Source organism: Anser cygnoides, chromosome 10, assembly GCF_040182565.1.
Source record: "Anser cygnoides isolate HZ-2024a breed goose chromosome 10, Taihu_goose_T2T_genome, whole genome shotgun sequence".
Lineage (NCBI taxonomy): Eukaryota > Metazoa > Chordata > Aves > Anseriformes > Anatidae > Anser > Anser cygnoides.
Window position 1 is genome coordinate 22,362,107 of NC_089882.1, and position 14,903 is coordinate 22,377,009.

Below are 14,903 nucleotides of genomic sequence, written 5' to 3' on the forward strand. Positions count from 1 at the left end.
CCAGTGAAAATAAATTTGGACTGAGAAAGAATCGTCAGTTGACGAATATTTTGTCAGAGTAGAGAATATGACAAAAGAGAGTAAAGTTCTATACTGACACATGGTAAATCCTAGTTACTGTTGATAGAGTAAATGTGGGAAAGGTTGACTATAACAGGTGATGAAATACTGTGTGTCTTTCTTCAGAGTAATGAGGCATCTGTAGTCATGTTGGCCTTTACAAAAAATTCAGAGGGGAAGATCAAACATAAAATTAGTGGAAATTATTTCAGGTACAGAACAAATGTGATTTGTCACTACTGAGCAGTATTTAGTGAAATCCATAGTTAAGGAAAATGCTAAGTGTACTTTTTTTTTTGTGTGTGGTATATTTAACAGTCTGTTTTTCAAATAAGAAAAAAAACCAACTTTATTGGATTGCTTCATCATACTATTAAGTTATACTTTTCCTTTCCCAGCTGATCTGTGCTTTCTGTCTAGCCATGAAGGACTCATAAGATTGTTCAAAAATGCTAGAATTTTCAAAAGAAGCAGTGTACCATTTGGAAAAATCTTCAAGAATCTTCACTTCATCCTCTGAAGGTTAGCAAATATGTTTCAAATTGACAGTATATTTAAGTTGATTGTGTTTTATTGTTGCACTGTTCTCAGCACTGAGTTGACAACATTGCAGATTTCCAATATTCATATTTGTTAATTCTATTGAAATAATGGAAATTGGCTGTTCATGCAGAAGGTTTTGACTCCCATCACTGCCAAAACCTTCACAGGCAGTTATGTAACAAAATATATGAAATAATAGAAAACTCTACAAGAGTTGTGTTTGGAGGAGTTCACATGCCTTGGGAAGTGTTTGGTTTATTTGGACTTTCTGAAGTCTACTCCCTCCTGCTTAAGCACAGTTTTGAGTCACTGGTGTCCTTTGACAAAACTTCTCGACTTCAGTCAGAACTTTGCCTAGGCAAGGATTACCTGATCAAGTAAGTTCTATGTTGAATTAAATTTCCTACCAAGAGATAGCTTTTCATATTCATTTTTATTTAATTATGAGCATTTGAGGAGACCGAGTTTCTAATGGGATTCCAGAAAAGCTTTGAATGGAGAGTTATTTGGGGACTGTTAATCTGAAGAAACATTGCATTTTGTACACAAAAAATTGCTTTCTATACCATTGGATTGTAATTAGCTGTGCTTAAATGCTGATGTATATCGCTGAGCTCCTCTAAGATTTCATCTGCTTTTCAATTCACTAATGTGTGGATAATGTTGTCCTGTCTGTATCACTGACCAACTATTAGCCTGTACAGAGCTGCAATGAGGTAGAATGCTACTATTCTTTTTCACATACGTGGGTCATAGAACAAGAGGTTTGATTAAAATAAATAAATTAGCACTTTCTAATTGCACAAAATTTATGATGGATGATTTTAGTCAGAAAAATAAAGCATTATATATTTTGAGAGAGATGTGATATCTTTATTGAAGGTGGAATCAAAGTGCTCATAAATGCCTCTGTTTTAGCAAAATATCCTTATTGTTCTTGTTACCGTTAAATAAATTGCAAGGGTCATACACTATGTAACTAGTAAATCTTGTTTATGTTATTAATAGTCTTACTGTTGTAGAAAGATTTTGCAGGAAACATATTCTGGAACTCCTGTTAATATTGATTATTATTGGAAAATTTTAACAAGGTATTAGTTATTATATCAAGATATTATGAAATTAATTCAAGAACTCTATAAATGTTGTGACAAGAGCTGATTTTTCAGGTGGTAGCTTAATGTATTTGTCTTCATTTGTGTGCAACATAACAACCAAATATTTGTGCAAACACATTTACAAATGGGTACAAAATTGAGAAGAAAGTAGTATAGCAAGCATGGTTAGGAACTTTGCAAGATTCTGTACCCAACAATGAGGTGCAAATCTATGTTAAAGTGGTACCTGAGAAGAAATTTAGTTGATCCATAGCAGTAGTACTGCTTTCACATCAGCATTTGTAGAAGTCTTTAGGCATTTCCCCAGGAAGTTACTGGAAGTGATCAAAAGAGGAATTTTAGAAATCCATTGGCTGAAGTGCAAACTTCATTTTTACAGAACACACAAGCTTTCCAATCTATACAGGTTTCTACCTGCTGAAGTACTAAAAGGCTAGTCCTCTCTCATTCTCACGTGACTTCCCTATGAATCAGTGCTTACACGAAGGAATAAAACAAGTAGCAGTTGTGGGTTTTTTTGTCTTGTATATTTGTAGAGCACTTACTACAGGCTCTGGTCCTGATCAGTATCTTTTGTCTGTTACTGTAAGTAAATAATAGCATTGATAGTAATTCTTTGTCATTAGCAGGGGATGGAGGCAAATAGCTTGCAGTACTCTGCGGACTTTTCATTGGAACCACAATATTTGTATAATAGTTGGAGATTTTGATAACTTACTAGAGATAGTTTCTTGTGTTTAGATAGGTGAATGGAATGCAACACATCACTTTTTATTGAAGTATTTATTAAAGAATTTATTTAAAAACATAGCAAATTCTGCTAGTGAAGACAGAGTCCACAAATCCCATATTCTTACTGGCTTGCTACTACAGAGTGATTAGTTAACTTTGATGCATTCTATGTTGTATAAGAATAAGTAGGCTGGGTAGGAGCTTATCAGGATCATTTATTTCCTCACAAACTCAGTTCCTCCATTTTCTTTGGAGGGCTAAGTAATATCTTGCATTCTTTTTCCTGTGTGCATCCATTATTTTTCATTTATGGGTTGACATGACGCTTGAGCAAAGAGAACTGCTAGAAAAGCAACGCATTCAGCTATGCTCTACCTTTATTGTGTGATTAAACAAGAAATTGAAAGCTTAATAGAGGTTTTCTTTTTTTTTTCTTCCAAATAAGTTAATACCACAAAAATGTTGTTTATTTTCAGTAATGCTAATCTCCCCCTTTCTCTGAAGAGTCACCCATACTGTTTTCAGCTGTAAAATTATTTTCCTATGATAACAAGAATATATTTTAGGATTTTAAGATGGGCAAGTGATATTTAAAACACAATGTTTCATACAATGCTACAGGCTATTAGGGTAGCTCCAGGAAATTTACGTGGATTGGATTCTGCAGCATTTCATAAGGCCATATGGAGGACTAAGAGAGTGCATGTGCTTGCTGGTGTTCTCTTCCTTTCTCCCCTACTCTCAGCATGGTTCTGCTTCCAGGGGTGAATACCTTATGCTGTTTTGTGGAAACGGGTGGGGAGAAGACTTCATTCCCCTCAGCTGCACCTTGGCTACAAAATAAACCAGTTGCAGAGGGCTAGTGAAATGGTGAATGTGGTAGGGGAGTGAACAGGTGAAGCAACTGATCCTTGTGGGCCCAGGTTGCACTCAGGTCAGCTTTTGGAGTTTTAAAACTTTGTTCTTGTGATTTAAGTTGAGATTTTTGAAGAAACTTGCTGTATTCATGTGAACCATCATTGAGGCTGTAATGCACGTGTGCAAATATTTAAATACCTGGATTTTGATTTTGAATATTTTGTGTGGTAACTCCACTATAGCTGCTCGCTTACACCAGCGTTGAACAAAAATCAGATTGTAAACCTACTTCTATTAAAGTCTTTGGAAAAAATCTTCTCCTAAAATGGTTTGTTGTGTTGTATCTTAATCAAAATGTATTATGTCAACCTCAGACAGCTTCCTAAGGAGGCTTTCTTATAATGTTAAATGGAAGGATACTAGAAAACTTTTAACTAACATTTTATATATTTTCAGACTGTTACACAATTTTTATTGCAGTCTTAAATCAGTATAAACTGATAGCTATCCCCACAACTAACTTTGACGTATAAATTTTATGTATGACTCAAGGCACAGAACATAAAGAACAGGTGATAAAATATTACACCAATATAGGGAACATTAAAATGCTGATATTTTGAACAGCTGGCTTAGCCCGTTTTTCTTAGCTGGAATAAATAGTAATATTAAAGGATTAGCATAACCAACAACAAGTGTTAAGTGACTTGATTTCATTCCAGGCAGTAGGAAGACTTAGGAATCTGCATTTTGAGCATCATACGGTGGAAGAGTTTGTTTCTCCCAAATATATTTTTAAACAATACTGTCTAGATATGTATCTATTGTGTTTATATCAATTTGATACTGAATTTTGAAACCTTTGGAGTATGAGTCCATGGGGCATACTTTCTTTCAGATGTTTTGATATGCTACCTTTAAGAGAGTATATCATCCTTTTTTCTGTTGTTGTTTTGTTTTTTAAATAATCACATTTTTCATTGGCTTATTAATTGAAAAAAACAGAGAAATGGAAGAGCAACAGTTATCTTATGGAGCACTGAGATCAGTCAAGGAGTAAAAATGGATCAAATCTTTTGTATATCAAATTGACATCTCAACATAGATTTCAGAGTAGTTAAGCGTGATAAAGCAGTTGTATAAAATTAAAAAGGTTTGTTGTGGTGTCATTTCAAAGATGAGAGAGAGACCACAGAGCAACTGGAAGGTCAGAAAATGAAAGCATGAATATCAAATATATGAAGTGAAGAAGATGAAGAGAATAAAATGTCTCCTTGGACTTGAAATTGGTGCTATTTGATTTTATGTTTGCTTGAGCTAAAAGCCAAATGGTAGAAGTAAGAACTAATTGAGCATGGTGGAATATCAGAGATTTTTTATGAGCAGAAGTAGTCATGTGTCTGTTTATATCTGAAAGATAGTTTCACATCAACAACAGATTCAAATGTGGAACAACTTGTGCAGCTTCAGGTCACACTGAGCAAGATATGATAAGGTTGTACTTTAGGGTTTACAAGATAGGGGTGAACAGTGTTTGTATAGTTGCCATATATATGGGTCCCACATATGCTTTCTGTGACACCAGCTTCCCTGGCTTTTTAGTTTTGTTTTTACAAGCCCATAATCATTTCTCTCCATGTAGACATTTGCTTCAAAGGCTTTCATTCCCTTTCCTGTCTCTTGAATCAGTATCTGCATGTTAGAGGGAGCGCTCTTTCTCTTGCAAGAGTGACAATGCAGACTTTTTAGTGTTAGGATTTTTCTCACCACACTAGAGAGCATTCTAGAGCTTTCTAGTAGTGCAGATGGAGCAGGGGAGCAGCCTTTGGTGTTTTTGTTTGTTTGCTTGTTTATTTGTTTGGGGATGTGCTAAAGTTGAGAGAGAGGGAAAAAATCAAAGAGCATGGCTCTGAGGAAGGATCTGAAGTATGCATATGGAGGGTCAGAAGGAGTAGTGAGGCATTATTCAGCTTTGTCTTGTAGTTCGCTAAGATAATTTTGGAAAATAAAATACTGATACTTAGGACTTCAGCACATCTGAGTTTGATTTCTCACTGAAGTGTGGACAATTAATGAAATTCTTGCAGTGTACAGTGCTTGTAATTGCAAAGCAACAGACTGATTTTAATGTTTCCAATGTTTTTTGAATAATAAACCTCCAGCATTCAAGTAAGAGAGTGAGGACTACTGTTTGCCATTTTTGTAGTAATTTGATTTTCTTTCCTAATTGTTAGGGTCTCTGAATATATCAGTCAGTTCTTCATTGTGTTTTTTTTATTTTTTTTTTTTAAATGACACTCTGAAGTTAAACGTGAGGAGACATGCCAGTCATCAAAACATACATTTATTTTGTCTTCCTTTGAATTTTTCAGCAACTTTCTTTAAAGTTTTCAGTTTCTGCAGCCGTCCCTGTGGCCACTCTCTTGACTATGGATGTCTTCCATTGCAGCCATGAAGAATTTAGTGCATTTGAGATCTACACTTTGCGAACAGTCAGTGGCATCATTATGTGACGTGATGACCCAAATTTAAATCCACATATTGAACTATTTTCCTACAAGAAACTTAATTCCACAGATACACTGCAGGTGATAGACTACAATATAGCAGTTGTGTAAGGACTGTACATTTGGAAGTTGGTGCCAGCAGAAGGTGGTTCTCATCTTCCAGTTTTATCACTGGGTAAATGAGTTTTGTTCAGCTAGCCAAGAAGGGTGTCTCTCCCACAGCTTTAGATATTTAGAAGAACATGCTCTCACCAACTTCAGGTCTGTTAAAAATGAATACATTGAAAACAGCTGCTAAACTCAGAAAAGGTCATTCTCCCTGAGACAGCTCCAGGTTATCTGTGGACACAAAGACGTAGATGAATAATATTGTTTGGCAAAGAAATATTCAAAGTGTAAAGTGAGAGGAAAAGTTCTGATGTAATCATTGACGCTACTACTAAGGTCGTATTCCTTAATCTCTTTGAAGCAGCATCTCCTAGGTAGTAGCAGTATTGCTGGTACAGAAGTGGTGGTGGAATTAATCAGGAATTCAGTTCAGTAGCTGCATAATGTTTTGCTAGCTTGCAACCAGAGTAAGACTCTAGTCTTATGACAATTTTTTTCAGATTTCCACTCTTTATTATTTCTTGGTTTCACCTTCTATTACAGACAAAGGAAATGATCTATACAATGTGTGAGCCTTTCTTCCCTGGGAAAGAAAGTTGCCTTCCATGGCAACTTTTCTTACACAGCTTTAGGTACATTTTTTATTATTTCTTATATACTTAAAAGGACATTTACAACCCTGAGACACCAAATCATTTTCTGTGTCTTTCTTTCAAAATCAAGTTCCTTTCATTTTGGGGGTAAAGGGAGGATGTCCCTTTTGTCCCATCATACCAATTTCCTTTATAGTATCTTTAATGTGATACTTGTTTTCGTTCACCCTCCTTTTATCCAAAAGGCTGTCAATAGCCCGCACAATTTGATTGTCTTCCAGCCACTGAAATGAGGTTCAAAAGAGATTTGTTTTCTTGCAATGAATCTAATCTGTATTCCACAACTCTCAGATGATTATCGTGATGACTGATGTATGACCTAAAGATCCCTGTTGCCAAATTTTGATACTTTGGGTGTCAGCTCTTTCGCTTGTGTTCATACTGCAAAACAGAAAAACTGTTACAGTAATTAATTAAAAAGATAGAAATTACTTAAGAACTTACATTAATACTTTGATTGCCATGACAAAGAAGCTCTGGAAAGGTTAAGATGGTCTTTGCAGATAGCACCATGCCTGTAGAAGTCTGTATTAGTTCTTGACAATGTTTGTGGTGTGTGAGAATATTGATAGGAGCCTGTCTAGCATTTACAAATTGCTGTTAGAAAACTATATTGAATACTAACATTTCATTGAAATTTAGAACTCAATTGTTATGGACTATGAAAAATATTTTTTCATGAAACACAAAGCATCTAAGATACAAAAATATTTCTCTTTCCTGCTTTTTCTTCAAAATTTCAGAAGAAAAAAAAAAGTGGAGTATCTTGTTTGCCGCATAAGTCTTTCAGGAAAAAATAATTTGTTATAATCTATATTGTTGTATGCTTTCATACAAAATTTCAATTTCTCTCTCAACATTTAAAAGTGCTTAGAAGAAATTAAAGTGAAATTTGAGAAAATATAAAATTACTAATTAGAAATGGGTAACGTTCACTTCATAATAGACAAACCTGTGAAGTTCTTTAAGTGCCATCATTGCCACAGTCACAGTGACCTAAGAGAGATTTCGCAGCATTTTGTGTACGGGTATGGGCTGTGTTTTCTCAAAGGTGTCCTGTCCCCTAGCAGCTCCCCTAGTAGGGGCACCAATGTTAAAATAACTTGAATAGGTTAACAGTTATTTCTTCTTAAAAAAGAAAATAGTAATAATGAAAAAAATCTGCCTGTGAATTTTGTATTGGAATCTCAGTATATCCCATTTTTTGAGCATGTGTGTATTTACCCTTACAGTATGTAATGTGAAAGGGCATAGAGTGTGTAGCTGTTGAGACATATGTCTTGTTTCCGCTAAATGTAATGCCTTTATTGTTTGTGCATCAAGATTATAAAGACTTCTTGTTCACATAATGGATACAGCTGGGTGAATGGGGAGGCAGGGGGCTCTTACAATAAAAAGGCATTTGATTGCTGCTGGGATCCTTGTCAGTAAAATACTCAAAGATGGTTAATTGGACATTAATGTGTCAGGTTTTCAACAAAAAAACAAGAAATTTGCCAAAAATAAAACCCGAAGGAAACACGCCTCCAAATTTTACAACAAAGCTTTGTTTAAAATAGAAGTTAAAGCAGCTAAGATTTATGACATGTTGACATAACTGATGGTAAAGGAGTTGGCTGAAGCTACGGGTGTGAAGGTCCAAATGAGAACATCTGCATTAAGAAGCTAATTCTCTTAAACATACTGATCAAAATATTAATGCTACATGTAAACACAAGTGCTTTATCTGACAGTGATTTACATTTGGAACGACCTAATCCAACTATGCACTGCATCTTTATTCATTACCAGCAGCCTTTACTTAACACTTCATGCCCGCTTGCACAGGTGGACAATCTACTCAGAGTGACTATTGTGTTTATGTTATTTTTTCATAAGCAGGGTTTGAAATTTGTCAAACTGCATCATTGTTTAACTATGTGCCAGTCAAAGGGAAATTGCCAGATGGAGCGGCTTTCCCCTAACCTTGCTCCAGGCAATGAAATTACACATAGGCCACAGTCTTATGTCAAGTCTTTAAAAAAAAAAAAAAAAAGGAAAAAAAAGTCAGGCAATGAATAGGTATGACTATGTGCATTCACAAAACCTGGCTTTCTTATGCCACTAATTTTATATGAAGGCTCATGCCAATGGTAAATAAAACTTCATGTCCGTCATGTCACTCATTAACTAGGTGCTCATAATTTATGTATTTAAGGCTTGCTTGTCCGCCAAGCAATCAAACAGTAAACCATGTTTTATAGGTGTTAGTGTTTATAGAAACTGTAAATAAATGTCAAACAAAAAAAATCAGGTTTCAGAAAAATGATCGGGGTTAAGTCATTTATCATTGTTCCAACTGGAAAAATCTGAGAACCTGCCAGTGCCAAAGCAAATGTTTCCCTGGCTTTTTCTAACTTGCAGCTTAAACTACCAGATTGTAGAATTCTATTAGCAGGATTTGATGAAATGGAAAATTTGCAGATCATATGTTTAACTGAGCCTCTCGCTCAAAGAACAGGACAAGCTAGTTCTTTAAGATGGCTGCCTTTTATTGTTATGATTTGTTGCTTTTTTTTTTTTTTTCTGTTTATACTCAAAACAATGATTAGTTGAGATGATTCAGGCAGAAGTTAGGCTGCTTCAGAATGGGGATGGACAGGTCCTTTGCAAGTGAAGGAAAGCAAGTGCAAACCTCAGCTTCCAGGCCGTAGCTGTGGCGGGCACCGTCCGTTCTGGTGTACCTGCTGTAGGCCTGGTCCCGCTGAAACATGCACAAGGTAGAAAGGGCGTACAGGCACCTACTGCTTAGCGTTGTCATGGGGTTGCTTTCCATCCAGACAAGTGCTTCAGGAAATCAGAGTAAAGTGCTGCGTTTCTGGTTTGAGTGTGTATGCGCTAACTTTGGGCCTACGTTTGTGCACTGCCAGGTGACAACAGCACGCTATTGTTGGCTGTATCTGTATCTCTGAAGTGGCATGCTGTACGTGATAATAACGTGTAGGAGATTTGTAAACTAGGAGAGCTGTGTTTTCAGATGCTACTGCTCACCTACAGCAATACTGTAGGCTGATACATGGTATGGAGGCTGCCTGCTAGGTCCACATCAAAGTATGAGATCCATTTTGCAGCAAAAACATGTTTGTGCAGCTCAGTGCTAACTAGGTATCCATTTGGTGTTGTTATTTATTTATTAAGAATATAATTCTAACATTTTTTTTTAGATTGGTGTGTCTCTAGAATTGCACTTAGACAAAGCTCCTTGACTAAGTAGAAGAGAGCTACCTAATAACGTGCAGCAGCCATAATTTCTGTTTTGCAGTGGAGGGCAAGTGAACAGAGATCATAAAGGGAAACTAAATAAAGTGCAAAAAGCAGTAAGGTGATCTATCCTACAGAAAAGAAGAAACAAATAAACAAAGTGTAAGTCAAGATTGTGGCATTCCTGTTTCTGGTGTTTTGTTTGTTTGTGAGATTTTTGTTTGTTTGTAAGGTTTTGTTTATTTGTTTGTTTGTGGTTTTTATTTTGTTTGTTTGTTTGTTTGTTTTTAATTAGTAGAGGAATGCTAGTGACCACAAACATGGGGGAGGTGATTTGTGCATTGAGCATGATTGTCAAATAGCCTACACGTGCCAATGTTGAGTGTTTAATGGATTTTTTTATTATTTTTTTAAGCTTACTTTTATCCATATATGCCTCTATGGACATGTTCTTCCATAGTAAAACTAAAAATGTGTCAAATAGCCTAGTGGCCTGTTGAAGAGCTACTGATGTTTGGAAAGTAATAACGCTCTGTTGGGTTTCTGAAGATGTCCGGGGAAGCGACCCTGGTGTGCTGTGATCTGAATTGGCAGCTGATCCCTGTGTTCTGTGTGGGAGTTTCTGTACCTCATATTGCCACAGGATGATATGCTTCCTTGTGGTAACTTAGAGAGAAAGAACTTTCAAACATATTTATAACATACAATTTGTATATTTTCAGTAGTCAAGGAAGTATGATAATTCAGCATTACCTTAGCCTTGAGTCAGATTCTCACATGATATAAATTTTTTTAGCTCTGTTCATACTGGCGGGGTGGAACATGTTGATGAAATCTGAGGGTACTGAGGAGCACTTTGATGTATGATGGGCTAAGAATTTTGCTAGAAGATGATGATTATGAAAAGTATAAATAATCTGGAATTGTTAACATGACCAACATCTTGACTTCAGTTTCTATTTGGAAAATAAAACTAGAATTTTTAGCATTGTAATCCATCTGTCTTATACTTGAGCTCAAACTTGCCTGGATTTTTAGACTAATAATAAATACCAATTGCACTTTTTGATATCCTTTCTATTTTTGTCTTCTCCCCGTACAGTAAAAATACATTTATTTTTAAACCTAAATTAATTTTTAAATTGTCACTTTATTATTGGGTTTGCACAAACTTTGAAAAACATTCACTGAAGAAATGTGTTTTGGCACATCTAGCACAGGTCCCTCAGATGCATTTATGAGTTCTGCCTTGACAGCTACAGAGAAGGGTATATGACACCTTCAGCTTCAGTACTGGGTATCTGACAGCTTCAGTATTTCCTGCCTGCTGTTGTGCCCACCATAGATTACTTTAGTTCTCAGTTATTTGAAAATTCATCCAAATTAAACAAAAAGGCTCTCAACTTTCTGAGTAAGGTAATGCGTGGTATCCAATTTCATGGTATTTCTAGTGACTTTTTTAAAGTGATATTTCCGCTTATTTGGCCAACTCCCGAGGTCTTCATTGAGGGCTCAGCTGAAAGCAATTTCTGAGTGGTACAGTGCACCTGTATCAGACAAACAAGCCCTGAGGTTTTTTCTTGATTCTTACTCAGCAAAACTCCCATCAGTCGGTCAGGCGCATTGAAACCTGTAGAAAAGGTCCCATCGTTGCTAAGACTTCTGTATGCTAAACAGTTTTCAATCACTGTGTAAATGTGGCAATTTAAATACTATGTTGTTGCATAAATTGATTTACTAATTTATGAATGGCATTTAAAAATATATAGTCAAGTATATGTATTCTGTGTTTTCTTGCTTTCTGAAGACAGACTTTGATTCTATAGGTTTAAAAAAATATAGGCAATAAATACTTTCAAATAGCTAAGGACATAATTCATGCCTTGTAATGCATGTTTTAAAAATCAGGCCTTTTTCTGGCTCATTACCCAGCCAGAAGACTTGATTTTTTTAATTAATGTAAGAACACCTTCTTTATGGCATGTTCATGTTTACCCAAAAGTCACATCATTTTTCAAATTATACAGGGTGTCAGTACTAAGTGTAATGATCTTTACTGCTAACATTCCAAAATGAGCACTACTTCCCCTCTACCTCCCTAATCAGGCTAGGAAAAAGAAGAACCAGAAATCTTTTTACCTTGTAGTGTTTTGTGCTAATGAGTGCTATACATAAAAATTGCACAGAAAAGCAATCAGGTTTGCTTTTCTATGAGTTGTTTGTAACAGCTGAGCTCTACCACGCAACACGCAGCAGATACCTGTGTATTACTGTCTAGAGTCAGACTTCATCCCATGATGGTGCAATGTTTATGTTTCTTACAAGAGCGTATGCTGGATAACTAGGATTCTTATTTGGTAGTAGTGGAACTCACATAATGGACTAAAGACAGTCTAAGCATAAGCAGACCCAGTTCCTGTTGACTTTCATGTGTCTGAAAACCTGATTGCTTCCATTACGTGTTTCTGATTTTCATTTTATTAGGTGAGATCATACCGTGCTGAAGAGTGGTGTACAGAGCTAGTTGAGGATTCAGCCCTTTAATTTCTGCTGCTGATTACAAGAAACTGTGTAGTCCTGATTATCTTGTGGAAGTTAGAAACATTTGGTCTTCCTTCATTTTTTCTTCCTAAAATAGGCCTTCGGGCTTTGGGTTGTCTTTTAAATAAATGCTAATAGAGAGACCTGTACTTCTGTGTCTGTGAGTTGCGTGATCTAGGACTGGGATTCATCAGTGCTGCATTAACAGAAACACAACAGTTTTGTGAGGTGGAAAATGCAAGTAATTTGCAGGAAGAAATTAGAAGAAAGGACCTCAATTTTTTTCTTGGAAAAAAAATCTGATTATATTTTATTTATTGTATTATTTTAACTATTTATTTAAGTGTGATGCCTTTTAGATTAACAATCCTGTTTACTGGTACCATCCTGAACACCTAACAGGGTTCATCAGTTTATGATTTTGTCTTAGCTTATATAATATTTGCTGCTGTGATCAAGTCTGAAAGTATGAGAGCTCCTCCTTGCGCTATTTTGCTAAGATACAGTTACCAAAATCAAACAGGCTGTCATTCTGTACAAGAAAGTAGGGAAGCTGAATGTTTTGGCAATCTTCTATCAGTGCTCATGTAAGTTTTCCTTTGATGTTGTCAGTATTTGCAGTGTATCCAAATGGTCATCAGCATCAGGAACATGCAAGCTTGTTGATGAAGAATTCAATCCGTGGTTGTAATTTGCAGCTGTTTTGGGACAAATCTTCATTTTAGTTGGTTCTTCTCAGCAATGTTAAAACTGCACTAAGACAGAAACATTTGGCTTTAACTCGTGGTATGATCTTTAGCTGGCACGCAGCTCGTGCAGATCCTCCTGACAACCTTTCCATCACCAATTTTCCTGCTTCCTCTCTCAGCCTTGTTCCTCAAGCACACTCCAGCCAATGCAATGGGCTGTGCTGAAAAGGATGTATGGCCAAAGCCTTCTCTGTATGTCAGTAATGCCCATTTGCCTTTGTCTGTCATTAAGCCAGGTATCATCAGAACTTGCCAGCCCAAAGTATAGAGAAGTGCAAAAGGCTTCCAAACAGTATTTATGTAGGACAGGATTATTGACCCTGTGTTTGATAGTGGGGGAACTTCTTTGTAGACATGCTGCACTTGCGAAGGCTTAGTGAATTTCTAAGTTTATTACTCATTTTTCTTGATGATTTATGTATTCAGTAATAAGTCAGTTTGGTAAAGCACGGCTCTTTGTGTCGTTTAAAACTGTGGGATAGGCCTGAGTTTCAGGTATCCATAGTGTTCCATTTTCTGTCCCAGATATATATTTTAGTATTGGTTGCTTACACAACAAAACTTCCCTGATATGCCACGTTTTGCCGTCTATGACTGAGGGATAGAGCTGGGTGTGCTTTTCTTCCATCTTCTCTCATCTCTTTTGGAACTCATGCAGACTTTCACGTCTGTGTAACGTGTAAAATGATAGGTTGGGAACAACCTTTGTATCCTGAACACCAGTCATAATCTTAGTTAACTGTTACAGAAAGGTGAAGTCCATTCCACAGCAATGAATACACATGTAATTAAAATATGAAAAAGTATCTCTTCTTTTTTTTGGCCAAAGAATGTGAATACCCATGTGTCTTGTGTTGTAAGAATTAGTGAATAATCATGCTGTTTTGAGGCATACAGAGCAACAGTGATGTATAAGTTGGCATTCTGTTGGGATTCTGTTTAAACTTCTACTTTCCTGCTTATTTCTAGTTGCTGAGTACTTTACTGTGCTTGTCAACTTGTTCATTTTAGTGTTTTTAATTGCTGTGATTTTGTATTCCCATTAGACATTTTGTTTTGGTCTATGGAGTATGACATTGGTTTCAACAACCAGAGAACCTCATAATTATGAGGAAGTTTATAATGAGAAGGTACTAATAATGAAACGAGCAATTTGGGTCTTTAGGATTGGTCGTGATTTTTTTTTCCCAGTAAATATTCTCTAAAATTCTTCTGTCCAGCTAACCTAGCATTATTGTGTTGGGGCTGAAGCCCAAGCATTTTGCTTTATTTTTTTTCCCTCAAGAAAATGTCATATTTTTGGCTGTCTTGCTAAATTTGTCTATCAGCTTGCTGATGAACTGATTCACAATTCACTGTGAACCATGAACAGCGTCAGAGTTTTCTTTTGGGCATCCTGGGCATATATTTTGTGGGTGTGCACTGTTTGGAAAAAAAAATCTTCGTGTCCTCCAAAAGTAATTGCGTGTTATATTATTGGCTGAGGAAAAAAAAAAAAAAGTGTTACAAATGAGCCCTTTCTAAGTAGAGGAGATCATAATGAGATTTGTTTTGTACTAGGTTCTTTTTAGCCGTAAGTCCAGGTGCTACACTGGGTTTTGCTGTGAGTTATCTAGGGTAATACAGGATACATCGTCAGGTGTGGATTTAACTGTGGTTTCTGTGGGGTCCTGCGCAGTCACAATTACGTGACAGGATGTATGCATGTGTGTTGTAAATTGACTGAGGCACAGGAAGGGCAGAATGGGAAGGGGATATCATACTCTTTTCTCCTTTTGAGAACTCTCCCTGAGC